Below are 12,536 nucleotides of genomic sequence, written 5' to 3'. Positions count from 1 at the left end.
GCCACCAGAGCCCGTGGAATAATTTTGCTCTCCCATCAGTGCAGCTGTGTACATGATCTTATTACTGAACCAAGACAATAGAGGGTAAGGAAGAGGGAGAGGGTTTCCCATCCAGAGGAGCGGGACAGATGAATGGGCCTGAGCTGCTCCATAGGCATGAAAGATTTTTCTAGCATAGAACTCAGCAGACTCCCATGAGCCGCTGGCGAGGCTGGCGTGCTTACCCGAGCAGGGGCCAGCTGAGGCGTTCTCTCTGAGGGCTGCACGGGAGAAATGCCCCCCAACACTGAGCCCCGGGCTGTGCTCACCCTAGTCCCTCCCCTGGTGGTTGAGGCCTTCTTCCAGCTGCTTCTGGGATTTCTGCAGTTTGAAACCTTCTGCTCCGGACTTTGCCATTGTCCAGTAGATTGAACCTGCTCAGATTCCAGAATCTTCTCCAGCCTCCCTTCCCCCTCTTCCATGCTTCTTCTTTCTTCTCCTTCCTCCTCCTCCCCCTTCCTCTTCCTCTTCTCCTGCTCATTCCAGAATCGTGGCCTCTCCAGGCTGCATTCCCCACTTGGCTTCATCACACCAGAGCTGCCTGGACACACAGCTCGAACGGAGTCCACCAGAGGAGAAGGAACGCCGCATTCCTTCCAGCAGACGCCACTGGCTTATCCTGACATCAACGCAACAGAGAAAGGGTCTGAGCTCTGTCGGGAGGAAAACACCAGCTGCACTGCGACACGCGCACATGAAGGCCCCCGGCAGCCGCGTGGAGGACAGGTGACCGCTGTAAAGCCTGCGTCTTGGCCAGGAAGAGGTGCTTGTGTGAATTGTCTCCACCACACTGCATAGGACCACGCATGATGCCACAGAGATATTCCTCCGAGCCCACGCTGTCCGAGGTACCTGAGTCTCCAGACCTGGTTCTGCCCAATCACGACATCGGAGGCTAGAGTCCAGGCACCTGAACTTGAACCAAGTTTCCCTTGCAGTTCTTATGGACTCTAAAGAATGAGAGCCATGGGGTCGCCTGGGTGGCTCCGTGGGTTGGGCCGCTGCCTTCGGCTCGGGTCATGGTCTCAGGGTCCTGGGATCGAGTCCCGCATCGGGCTCTCTGCTCAGCGGGGAGACTGCTTCCTCCTCTCTCTGCCTGCCTCTCTGCCTACTTGTGATCTCTCTCTGTCAAATAAATAATAAATAAAATCTTAAAAAAAATAAAAAAGAATGAGAGCCATGTAGGGGCATCTGGGTGACTCAGTGGGTTAAGCCTCTGCCTCTGGCTCAGGTCATGGTCTCAGGGTCCTGGGATCAAGCCCTGCATCGGGCTCTCTGTTTGGCAGGAAACCTGCTTCTTCCTCTCTCTCTGCCTGCCTCTCTGCCTACTTGTGCTCGCTCTCTCTCTCTCTCTGTCAAATAAAAAAATAAATAAATCTTAAAAAAAAAAAACAAAAAGAATGAATGAGAGCCACGGTGGAAAGATTGTTGAACTTAGGACGGAACTCTGCAGCGAGTCGCTGTGTGGGGCGTGTGAGATCACTGGTGGCTTTTCCTTCACCTCACACTTTTTGCTACTGCTATTTTACCTTTACGGTGAGAAGTAATTTACTTTTACAAGAAAAATAACATGAATACCGCAGATAAAAATTTAAAAATGAAATGAAAAGGAGGAATAAGGAGTTGGAGGGAGAGGGACGTGGGCACAGGCGTGTAAGCGGGCGGCTCTGATGAGGACAGGACCTGCTTAGGGCAGCTGTAGAGGGAGAGGAACTTTAGAGCCAGACTTAACAAAATCCGGGTTGGATACCAGCTCTGTGCTACTGGCCATTAAAACCTGGGTCAGACGCCCAGCCTCAGGTTTTTGTGAAACCCCGAATTTAATACCTGCTGACGTCATGCCAGTCCCTGTTCCCAGTGTGTTACTGGGACAATCTCATCCAGTCACCACAGAAGTGGGATAGATACAGTTATCATCCCAGTTTTCCAAAGGAGGAAAGTAAGAGGCAGAGAGGTTAAGTAACTTGCCCAACGACGCTCAGCCAGGAAGTGAGAGCTGGGAAGTAAGTACAAACGTGTTTCGTGAAGCTTACCCCTCTACGTGTCTGGAGGCAGCTGGCATTTTGTTTCTTTTCTTTCTTTCTTTCTTTCTTTCTTTTTTTTCCGCTAGTGGCAGAATAATTCCCATTAATCAGAAAGAAACCTTTAGCTTCTTCTCTGCACTACTGTCCTCTCTGTTCTCAAAGGGCAGCTTTCTCTGAGATCAGCCCTGCCTAAGCCAGACTCTGAACTGGTTCTGCCGGCAAAATACCAGGCTTACCGGGACAAGAGAGTGCTGTCCAAGGGACGCCCAGTAGAAACCAGCATCCTCACGCCGCCTGGGCCCCCGAACTCAGGACTCAGGTGCTGCCTGCACTGGAGCCTCCATGAGCCCGCTTTCCCGCCAGAACTTGGCTTTCAGCATCCGCACACCTGGGTGCCCGACCTGGCCCCGCCCCCTGCCAGCCTTGGGGTCTTGGCTCCAACCCGCCTGCTGTGCTGGCTGGGCTCGTGGATTACCGTTTGTTTTTTTTTTTTTTTTTTTAAAAAGCCTTGCAGGCGATTCTGCTGTGCAGCCGACATTGAGCCTCTCTCCAAAGTTTTCATTCCTTGTATGTAAAGTGGAAGTGGCCATTTATAATCCAAACTTATTCCTTGAGCACCTATTAGGCATTTTCTCATGATACATGAAAAAGTCCAGCAATCCTGCACTCTTATCTCCTGTTTCACCTGAGTTTGTGGTTAGTGGCAGAACCAAGACCCAAACCCGAGTGTTCAGAGACCAGCGTAATTCTCTCCCCGTCCAACGCTCATCAACATGTATTTTCACACAGTTTCCCTAGGATTAGCCAAGAAACTCCCAGCATAATGCCTGGAATGTAAAAAGCTAATAAATGTAAAATACTTAATTATTAACTTGACACGGGGATTTATTTTAACCTTCATCTTCCCAGATGTCTTGGAGTGCTCACGCTATTTTTTTCTTAAGGGCAAGGCAAGGTGTCCCTCTTCAGGGATTACTGGATGCATAAAATTCAAAATTGGGGAACTTACCTCCAGTCGTGGATTTTCTGGGTCCACTGTGCTCAGCCACAGTCGGCCTTGGGTGGTCCTTCAGAGGCACTGCGACGTGGTCTGTTTTCTGGAGCCGAACAGCGCGGTGTCCTTCCAGCCAAGGCTGCCTAGGCTGCATCCCCTTGGTCTTCGTGGGGCTCTCATTTCAGGAAGTCTTGGCCTGTTGTCCTTGGTCATCTGGGTATCTGGGACTTCTTGCCGCAGCCCAGAAATCCAGGCCTAAAGTCATGGCCTGGGAGCCCCGTGGGCCGGCTGAGGGCTGTGAACCCTCCGGTGACCGTCTGGATCACAAGGGGGCGTGTAAAGGTCGGCAGAGCCTTCCTTGAACCCCTCCCCCCTGCCCCAGCCCACTTCACCCGTGGCCATCAGAATCACCCCAGCCCACCTGCACTGGGCTCGTGAAAGCTCCCATCTCGGGCCTCACGCCCAGACTGTGATGGAGTACAGCTGTGCATTTTGAACTCGTTCTGCAGCTGATCCAGGAACCACACTTTGAGAACCACTGGGCTAGAGAGACAGCGTCATGATAGCCTGGCTTTGTGAGGCCACCCCTTGGAGATTCCAGCAGTGGCTCTGGGAGCTCCTCCTCCCCTTGGTCACACTGAGGCCAGAAGCCCCCAGGGAGGCATAGGAGGCAGTGACGTTGGGCAGACGAGGACCGGGAGTCTAGGAACTCCAGTGTGTTGGGTCGGGGGATACTGGAGACTGGACAGGGACAGTGTATAACTAAGGAAATCTTACACGCTAGTAGTCACAGTGAAAGCAAAGTCCAGGGAGTCCAGGCTCAAACATCGAGAAAGTCTTCAAGATAATGGCAGATGAAGTCCAGGAACTACATAATTTGGGGTTGTGACTCCGATGAATGGGGACACCACCACCAAAACTGGTCTTTGAGTGGAAGGGCTTGATACTTTTTTTTTTTTTAAAGATATTATTTTATTTAGAGAGAGAGCTGAGTGGAGTGTGGGGTCGATCCCAGGACCCTGAGATAATGACTTGAGCCAAAGGCAGATGCTTAACCAAAGGAGCCACCCAGGTGCCCCCAAAAGGACTTGATATTCTGCAGGCTTTACACCGGGGTGCAAAGGCAGCCGAGGGCCAGGCATTGTCCTGTGCTCCTAGGGGAGCGAGTAAAACTGAAGGCAAAGTGGGGAGACCACGGGTGAGCTCTGTTCTGACGGGGCTGAGGCAGAGGGACTCAGAGTCCCATGAAATAACTCTGGCAGAGCCATGGGCAAGTGTCTATGTGATGGACACGTGCTTGTTGCCAGGGGAAGCCTAAAAATAACTTTTTGTGTGATGCTTAGTGATGCAAGAAATTGATCTCGAGAAACCGTTTTGGTAGAAAAGCCTGACGTTGACGGCTTTTGCACAGTGTGGACAGTTCGCCCTCAGCCCTCTCTTGGGTTGATCTGGAACCGGCCACTGCTTTGTATCTGCTGGGTCTGTCCCAACCCCGGAAGCGCCCCCTTCATTCACTTTGGAAATTGCACTGTATTCTTCCACAAAATGACTAAGAGCAAGCAAGACGGCAAAGCCAAGGTCAAGAGCGGTTAACTCTCTCCCCGTAGTACACAGCGAAGCACTGGCTGAGCCCCGAGCCTCTCCCGAGATCTTCCATTGATCATCTGGGCTCTCGGACGTTTCCAGACCAAATGAGGACACACCGCTGTGAAGGAGGAAAGTATATGACCTAGCCCGGGAGTCACCGTTTTTTCTTATGGAAAAAACTGCTCACTGCCTCCTTAATGTCAGAAACCCATTTTGGACCAACTGCCCTTCACTTGGTAAATTGTTCTTACTGGAACATCTTCGTATCATTAAACATGGGCTCCAAAGGTGTTGGTAAGCGGGTTAGAGGAGCTCACCCCTCGACCAAGAGCCTGGAGGAAAACCCCAGGGTCTGCAGGCTTAGCGTCCCCCAGCACCCGTTAGTGCTGACTCTCCCCTGCGTTTTCCTCCTGATGGGGTTTCCATTCCACCACAAACCCGTACTGGCTAAGATAAGGGTCAGTGAGAGTAAGATGCAGGAGCACGAGAATGGAACAGGAAGTGGAAGGACCCAGCGTGGTGACAGACAGTTACAAGTGAGCCTGGCTGAGAAAGTCTCCTGGGCCCTTAATAGCCATGACATTGTACTTGGACTAAAAAGGTGCTTGGAGCAGAACGAGAGCGCTGCGAGTTTGATAACCACGCTCTACACGGCTCCCCGGAGGGACTTCTGAAAGCATTTCTCCCAAGTCAAGAAAGGTCCGCAAAAGTGGCGTTCAGTGCCTCCACCGGGTAAGTGTTCATGCGGGGGATACTTTCGAGAATGTTCTCAGACCCAACAGACATCACTGGGGTCTCCAGCCAACAGGGCCGGCCCTCAACCCATTTTTGGTGACATTTTGATGACAAGATGAAATCGAAACATGCTGGTCCGTAGTGGTTTCAGCCACAGAGATGCTCGCTGGCATCTGCTTTGTGGATGTCTTTCTTCTCATCTAGGGCCTTCCTTCTGTGAGGCCCCCAGGACCCTTGTGGATAGTAACAGGAACCAAGGAAAGACCAACAACACTGGAGTTAGTCCTATCTAATCTCTGATAGGTACAGACATTTGGGGGCCTGGTCGGGTATGTGTCCTTCTATTCCCTGGGACATCCCACAGGGCTGAGTTCCCACTCTCAAAATGTGGGAGAACCACTTTTAAGGAAATAGGAGTCTCTTCCCGAGGGCTTTAGCTTAAAAGGACGAAGGCGAGGGCCTTCATTACCGCCTCTGAATATTTTCATGGGAAGTTATTCCATTTCCTGAAGGAAGAGCCAGAGAAAGGGCCGGCCACTCTGTCTCTCCGGGCCTGAGTCACTGTTTGTGTTGGGAAGCTGACTCAGTCTTCGTCCGAAGGTTGGGAGGGAGAGAAGAGGCGGCCTGTGTTTCGCAACTGGTCATCCCTCTCACCAGGCCTCCCCCGAGGCCTTGCCACGCAGAGGGTCCTGCTCATCCTGTGGGGGTCGTGAATCCTGGTTTCCTCCTGCTTCCAGCATGACCCCTGGTGGGACTTGCATTTGCTTTCCAAAGGAGACAGACCAGAGGGTCACCTCCCACGAAGCTCCAGAAGGATACCCCCAGGTCTGAGGCCTGAGGAGCTGGAGTATCCCTCTGGGGGAGGTGCTTCCAGAACATGGTGGAAACCACCTCAGGCTCCTGTCGGATCTTCTCGTCCTCGGGGGAGGGCGGGCTGGAATGCTCGGCAGGCCTGTCTTGTAGGGCAACGTCGGGATTCTGGAAGGACGAGCCGGCCCTGTGGCATGAGGCCTCTGTCTGTGGTGGCCACTCACTTTGCTTCATCCTAAAAATCATCTCTGGCCCCCGGACACGTTGTACAGACTCGCCTTGGCAGGAGGGGAGGACGGTCGCCCTGTCGCTTCCCACCCACCCATCCGGCAGCCTGGACGGTATCTCCTCTCTTCCAAGATGAGAGAAGTTGGTCTTACCTCTGTGGAACAAACGAGCAGAGACTACTCCTATCCAGAGCTGGCCCGAGAGAGGGAGCTGGACACCAGCCCTTGGGTTTGCCAGAGACCCGGGAAGCAGGCGGAGGACGGCCGCGCTTCACAGAGCTGGAGGGGAAGGTTCTGGGGTTGCCCGGATTGGAGCCTGCTGGCCTGGGGAGGCTGGTAGCAGGCTAACTAGAATCAGGGTGTCCTAGGTGATGGGTTAGGGTGCATGTTTGGTTTTCTCTGATTGGTTTTAAGTTGTAAGTGGGTCCAAAAGGGAAGCGTGCAGCTCTTTGTCAGGTCCTGGCCATTTTTCCCCAACTGCTCAGTGGTTGTTGTCTAGCTCCCTGGGCTGGTTGCTTAGAGGCAGTGGCTGCCTTCAGGGCTGACTTGCACCGCAGGCTGGCTTCCGAGCTGCCCCTCCCTCCCGATGCACCTGCTTATGTGCCCAGCCTCAAATCAGCTTCTTCCTTCATCAACCTTTCTTCAGCCCTCACCTTCTCCCTCTAAAACTCCAAGTGCAAGGTCCCGGTGGACATCTGCAAATGGCGAACTGATTAAGGTGTGGGGACGCCTGCAGGGCCTTCCCAGACGGCTCTGCATCTCTATAGAAGATGCTGGTTAACGCTTAGGCCGCTCCAATTCCTGCGAGTTCTGGGGTGTGATTCAGGGGGAGGATCCCTGGCTGTTCCGGGATGGGAGGATCTCGGAGCAGGTAGTTAGGTCCTATATGGCGGGAGGGACTCCTTAATTGCTGAGAGGACAGCCGCAGCCCTGGGCAGGCCACAAACCCAGGATTGAACAAGGGATTTGAGGCCGCCCTGGGTGACACAGTTCAGAGGACTGTCACCACACTGGATTGTTCCCTGACCTCTCAGGTTGGAGATGGATCGGGTGCGCCAGGGACCATCACCAGCTCTCCCCAGCTCTCTCACGTCACTGATGAAATCCTGTTCCCAGGTCTCTGGGTTCAGTATTCTGATGCTCACGAAGTGCCTTCTGTTCAGCCCACCGTGGGGGGAACAGCAGGGGCCAGGAATCTGGGAGACAAGCTGCCGAAGGCTGGGTCTGCACCACCTTCGTTGGGTCAATAGAATTTCTCGTCTCCCCACTTGTCTTTGATGTGAAAATCATGTCCCTGGTGTGGGACAAAGTGTGGGGAATACAATTAAAAACCAAATTGACTCCTGACCCCCCAAACCCCTCTGCAAAGGTAGACGAGAAAACCAACAGGTGTATCACTGACACACATTAAACCAGAACCGTGATGAGAATCCCAGGCCAGCATCGGGAGGAGTTGCAAAGAGAAATGCTGTCTGTCTGTCTGTCTCCCGTAGCTAAACGGATAAATCTTTTGCATCAGGCAGCTTTCACAAGGTCGAGTGGGGAGAAAGTAGGAGCATCTTCCCCTGAGGGAAATGGGGTATTTCCTTCCTTGATGATTACATACAAAGAGATGACCCCCAGGTCTATCAGGACACAATCCTGAGTTCTAAGACTGGCCAGTGGCTTCTGTGGCCCATAAAAAAGATTTATGAGCTTTTGAGGAGGATGGAAAAAGGAATTCTGCCAAGAAAAAGGAAAAGTGGGGGAGTCTTTCCCCCCTCCCTTTCCCCTGGGAGAATTAAACTTCTTATTTTGCGTTTATATTTGCCCTTACAAAAGCCACCCCAGAGTCAGGAGTCAGGGATCAGGAGCTGGTTTGGGGGACTGAGCCTGCATCCAGGAGTCATGGAGCCTGTGGGATGGCCCCGGGGTGTGGGAGCCCCTCCCGCCCTGGAGGAGGTTCTTCCCTGGGCCACCAGCAGCCACAGCAAGGGAACAGCGGTCTGCGTTCCTGGCTCCTGGCGGGAGACACCCTCCCAGGCAAAGGGGTGGGGGGTGTCGATGAGGGCGTCGGTCCCCCTTGCCTTCCTCCCACACAGCCCAACCCCCTCCCTGCTCCCACCCTCTCAGATTCTCACGTTTTTATCTCGGATCTTGACGCACAAGATAAGGTTTCTATAATGGAAAATAGAGCAGGACCGAGTCGGGCGGTGAGTCAGAGCTGTTCAGCCCGCAATTTAAGAAGCCTGCTCCGAGGGCTGACGCTGGGGCTGTCACGGAAAGCCGAGCATCACGAGCCTTCCGGGTGCACACACACTCCTTCCCCCTCCCCCCGAGGAAGGCTCTGGAAATGCCGCCCCTGTCCTGCTGTTGCTTCCAGGGCTCTCTGATGGAGTGGGCGTCCTGTGGTTTCTGAAACGTTCCCCGTTCCCTCCGAGGCCTGGGCACCTCTGGTGGATTTTCTAGCAAAGCTGTCAGAGGTTGAAAAGATCTCAGTTAAATCACAAGGTCAAACCCTCTGTTTCCAGACAGGTCAGGACGGAATGTCCTCGGGGGCCTCTAACCGCGGGTCATAAATGCTGACCTTGCCGCAGTCTCCTGCTCATTCCTGTTCCTTTGTTGGCTTGCTCTCCTGTTCAGCAGAAACACATCCATGGCCGGCTTGGTGTCGGGCGTCGCTCCCACGGTGTGTGGACACGGGACAGGTTCTGCCTCTGCGGGTCCCTACAAATGCGTCAAGCTGTGGGGTCTGAGCCACCCGCGAGGGGACACTCCTGGCAGTGTCCCCCGGAGTGTGCTCTGAATCCTGGTGATCCTCACCTCCATACCCAAAACCCAGGTTTGGCTGCTGTCCCTGGAAAAGCCAAGACTCAAGAAACGAGTTCTGATTGGAAAAGAATCTGAGTTTTCTCCAGGAGGCCAGCCACCTGGGGGTAGAAGGCAGACCCTCGTCCAAAAATGGCTCTGAGGTTTCTGACTAGCCTGATGAGTTGTACAGGAATTTTAGGGCCATTGATCAATAGAAGGGAGACCCCATGGTCTGTAACACTCGATTATGTACAGACCCAAGGGTGCCAGCTACAGATGTTTCCAGATGTTCAGAGGGAGTGTATTATGGGGGTAGGGTGGGGAGATTGGGCAAGAGGGCTTGGCTCTGAGTGTTTCTAGGAAACAATGCATGATCTGTAGATAAGCAAAGAAAGGTTTAGTTGATCTATCACTCAGGCTAAAGGCTCTTGCTAAAACATAAAGTTAGCTAAGTTCAGTCCTTCTGTGGACTCAACCTTCCCAAAAAGTGTGCAGCAAGAAGACCAGGAAAGCTTTCTTGAACAATACCAGGCAGCAGATAAGGCTGCAGGCACGCTGAGCTGTGGTCTCGGCTTTGGGCCAAAGTCTGTGATTCAGCCATGTAGTCAGGTACGCCCGGGCAAGGTCAAGGAGCCAACGGCTTCGTCTTTTCGAGCACACCAGTCTAAAGCGTCTAGGTTATCATTAACTCCGATCAGCACGGGGATGCCGGGAGTATAAGGAATGCTGTCCACAGTTACGGTTGTACCTGCATGCTGATTTTCAATACGAGTATACATCGATGTGTAATAAAAAAAAATATTCTGAGGAAGTGTGTTTTAAAGTATGGCACGGGTCTTCGCTTGCAGGACTGCTTCAGAGAACTTGCATTATTACCACTGCTCCATCTTTAAGTTCGGGGGATGCCTGGGTGGCTCAGTTGTTAAAGTGTCTGCCCTCAGCTCAGGTTGTGATCCCAGGGTCTTGGGATCGAGCCCCACATCTGCCTCCTTGCTTGACCCTCTCCCATTCTCCTGGCTTGTGCTATCTCTTGCTCTCTGACAAATACATAAAATCTTTTAAAAAAATAAAATAAGAAAAGTAAAAAAAAACTTTAAGAACTTAAGGAGTTAACTTGCCACTGGAGGGGAAGGGAAGCTTCCTAACATGGTGACTGTTGAGACCACTTTTAGGCAACCAGTGTGGACGGTGGAAGTCTGAGTGAGGTGGAAAGGGCCACAGGCAGCCCCAGACCGCTGGATGAACTTAAACAGGTCTGCTAGATGACCTACTTCAAAACATCCATAAACCCTGGCCGATGAATGCCTTACTTACACCCGGACATGGTACCAAAAAAGGAAAATTCCATAGGGTCTCTACCTCCGCACCTCCCCCCTTAACTGCAGACGGCACCCCCCCCCCCCCCGCCCGCCCCTGTGGCAGACAGCCTCTCCCTTGCTGTCCTGCCCATCGCTCCCTTCTGGTGTAGTCAACAACCTTCCATCTCCTCTGTTCTGCCTTGGGGGACTTCTCTCACTGCCCTTGCCCCTGGCCTCTACCCAGTTGGGTCACCCCACATACGGTGCATCCCCAATCCGATCACGAGACCCCACAGTGACAACATTTGCAACACGGGTCCTTGCCCTGGCAAAGCTAAGCCAAAAAAATCTCACCTCCCCACTGAGTTCAGCTGACCGTGAGCGGCTAATCTCGTAAAGTGGTTTAGTGATCACAAGAGAAATTATTGTCTCTACAGCGAAATGTTAAATGTAAGAACTGACTTCTAAGTTTTTCTCGTGATACCACTGCGGTGATCATCAAATAACTTTTGGCGATATTTCAGATTTATTCTTGTAGCCCACGAGTTCAGACTTTGCTAAGTTTAGTCTTCGCTATCTGGCTTCCACGTCAGCTGGATACCAGTTGTAACGGTCAGTCTTCCCATCCAGCCAAGATGAGCATTCAAGGCCTCTGTGGTCACAGAGGACAGCCTTGTGCTGAGTCTACACAGCTCTAAATGGCTGGTCCATGCGGAAGTCGGCGGTGGATGAGGACAGCGAAAGCAAAGATCAAGGGTAACCACACGGCTGAAGGAGTTACGAGCTCAGGAGATGGTGTGCGATAACATGGATTCTGCCCTCATCCTACACTGACCTCCCCAATTCCTTCTCAAAGAAGGGGTGTCTGCGTTTCTTTTTGGAGACCAATGTTCTGTTTGGTATGAGCATTTTAGCACCTGAACCCCATCTTGTCCCCACTCCAACTCTGAGTTCTTGTGTCCCCATTCCTTGGTTTCTCCAGGACTGGGATCTTGCCTTGTCCCCTAAGTCTTGAAGGGCCCCAAAGCCTGCTCTTGAAACCCCAAGCTTATAGCTGCATCCCTAAGCCCATTGCCGGGTTCCACGTCTCACAGTCTACCCGTGACCCCGCTGTGAGCCCCTTCCTGAGCTAAGCAACACCTGCTCCCATGGTCTGGTTCTGCTCCTGACCCGTGTGAGCCAAGACCCCATATCAGGGATACAGCTGCCGCACTATTAAGTAGAGAAATGTGCTCGATCGGAGCTTTCAGACACAATAAACTGGAATTTAAGAAGTTTTTGGAATAAATAGGTAAAGGAAGAAAAACACATCAGAGGTACAGACATTTAAAAAAATAGCTCTTGTACCACCTAATACCTGGCCTTGAAATGATACTCATTTTACAAGTTAACGGGGAGTAAGGACCGCAGGAAGAATCATACCAGATCATGGGAGAGGGCAAGTGGATAGCTTACTGCTGTGGCATCTTACTTCACCGTGATTCTACGTCTAAAACAGGGGAGTAGTCCAAAAAAATGTGCCATAGAATCACATGAATTGGAAATTCTTCCATGTCTGTCTTTCCAAAGCATACTTGTTACTATTTGGTTTAAACATTGCCAGTGCTTGGGGCACCTGGGTGGCTCAGAAGACTGAGCATCCTACTCTTGATTTCAGCTCGGGTCATGATCTTAGGGTCATGAGATCGAGCCCCACATTGGGCTCCGTGCTCAGCTGGGAGTCTGCTTGAGAGTCTCTCTCTCCCTCTGCCCCTCCCACCACTCTTTCTCTCTCTCTCTCTCTCAAATAAATAAATAAAATCTTAAAAAGAAATTTCCAATGCTTATGTATTCTTTTTTAAACTTTTTATTCTGAAAAAACCTCAGACCTCAGAAAAGTTAGAAGACCACAAATAAGTACAATCAACTCCATACACCCTTCCCCTGAGTTCACTGATCTTAGTCATTTTGGTGCATTGCTTTTTCCTCTCATTCCCTTCTCTCTGTCTCTCCCTCCCCTCCTTTCTCCCTTTCTCTCACTCACAGGATCTCA

At 52.0% G+C, this 12,536-nt stretch overlaps 1 long non-coding RNA gene across 1 annotated transcript; it reads right to left on the bottom strand.

Moving 5' to 3' along the window:
* Positions 1–4,347: 4,347 nt before the first annotated feature.
* On the bottom strand, positions 4,348–9,525 carry LOC116574245. Its single transcript, XR_004279166.1, has 3 exons — positions 8,983–9,525; positions 8,537–8,869; positions 4,348–8,138 (listed from the first exon to the last, which is right to left on the bottom strand). It is a non-coding gene; the product is annotated as an uncharacterized LOC116574245 (long non-coding RNA).
* Between the last annotated feature and the right edge of the window lie 3,011 nt (positions 9,526–12,536).

This window comes from Mustela erminea, chromosome 15 (assembly GCF_009829155.1).
Source record: "Mustela erminea isolate mMusErm1 chromosome 15, mMusErm1.Pri, whole genome shotgun sequence".
NCBI lineage: Eukaryota > Metazoa > Chordata > Mammalia > Carnivora > Mustelidae > Mustela > Mustela erminea.
This window is presented reverse-complemented; position numbering and strand designations above follow the sequence as displayed.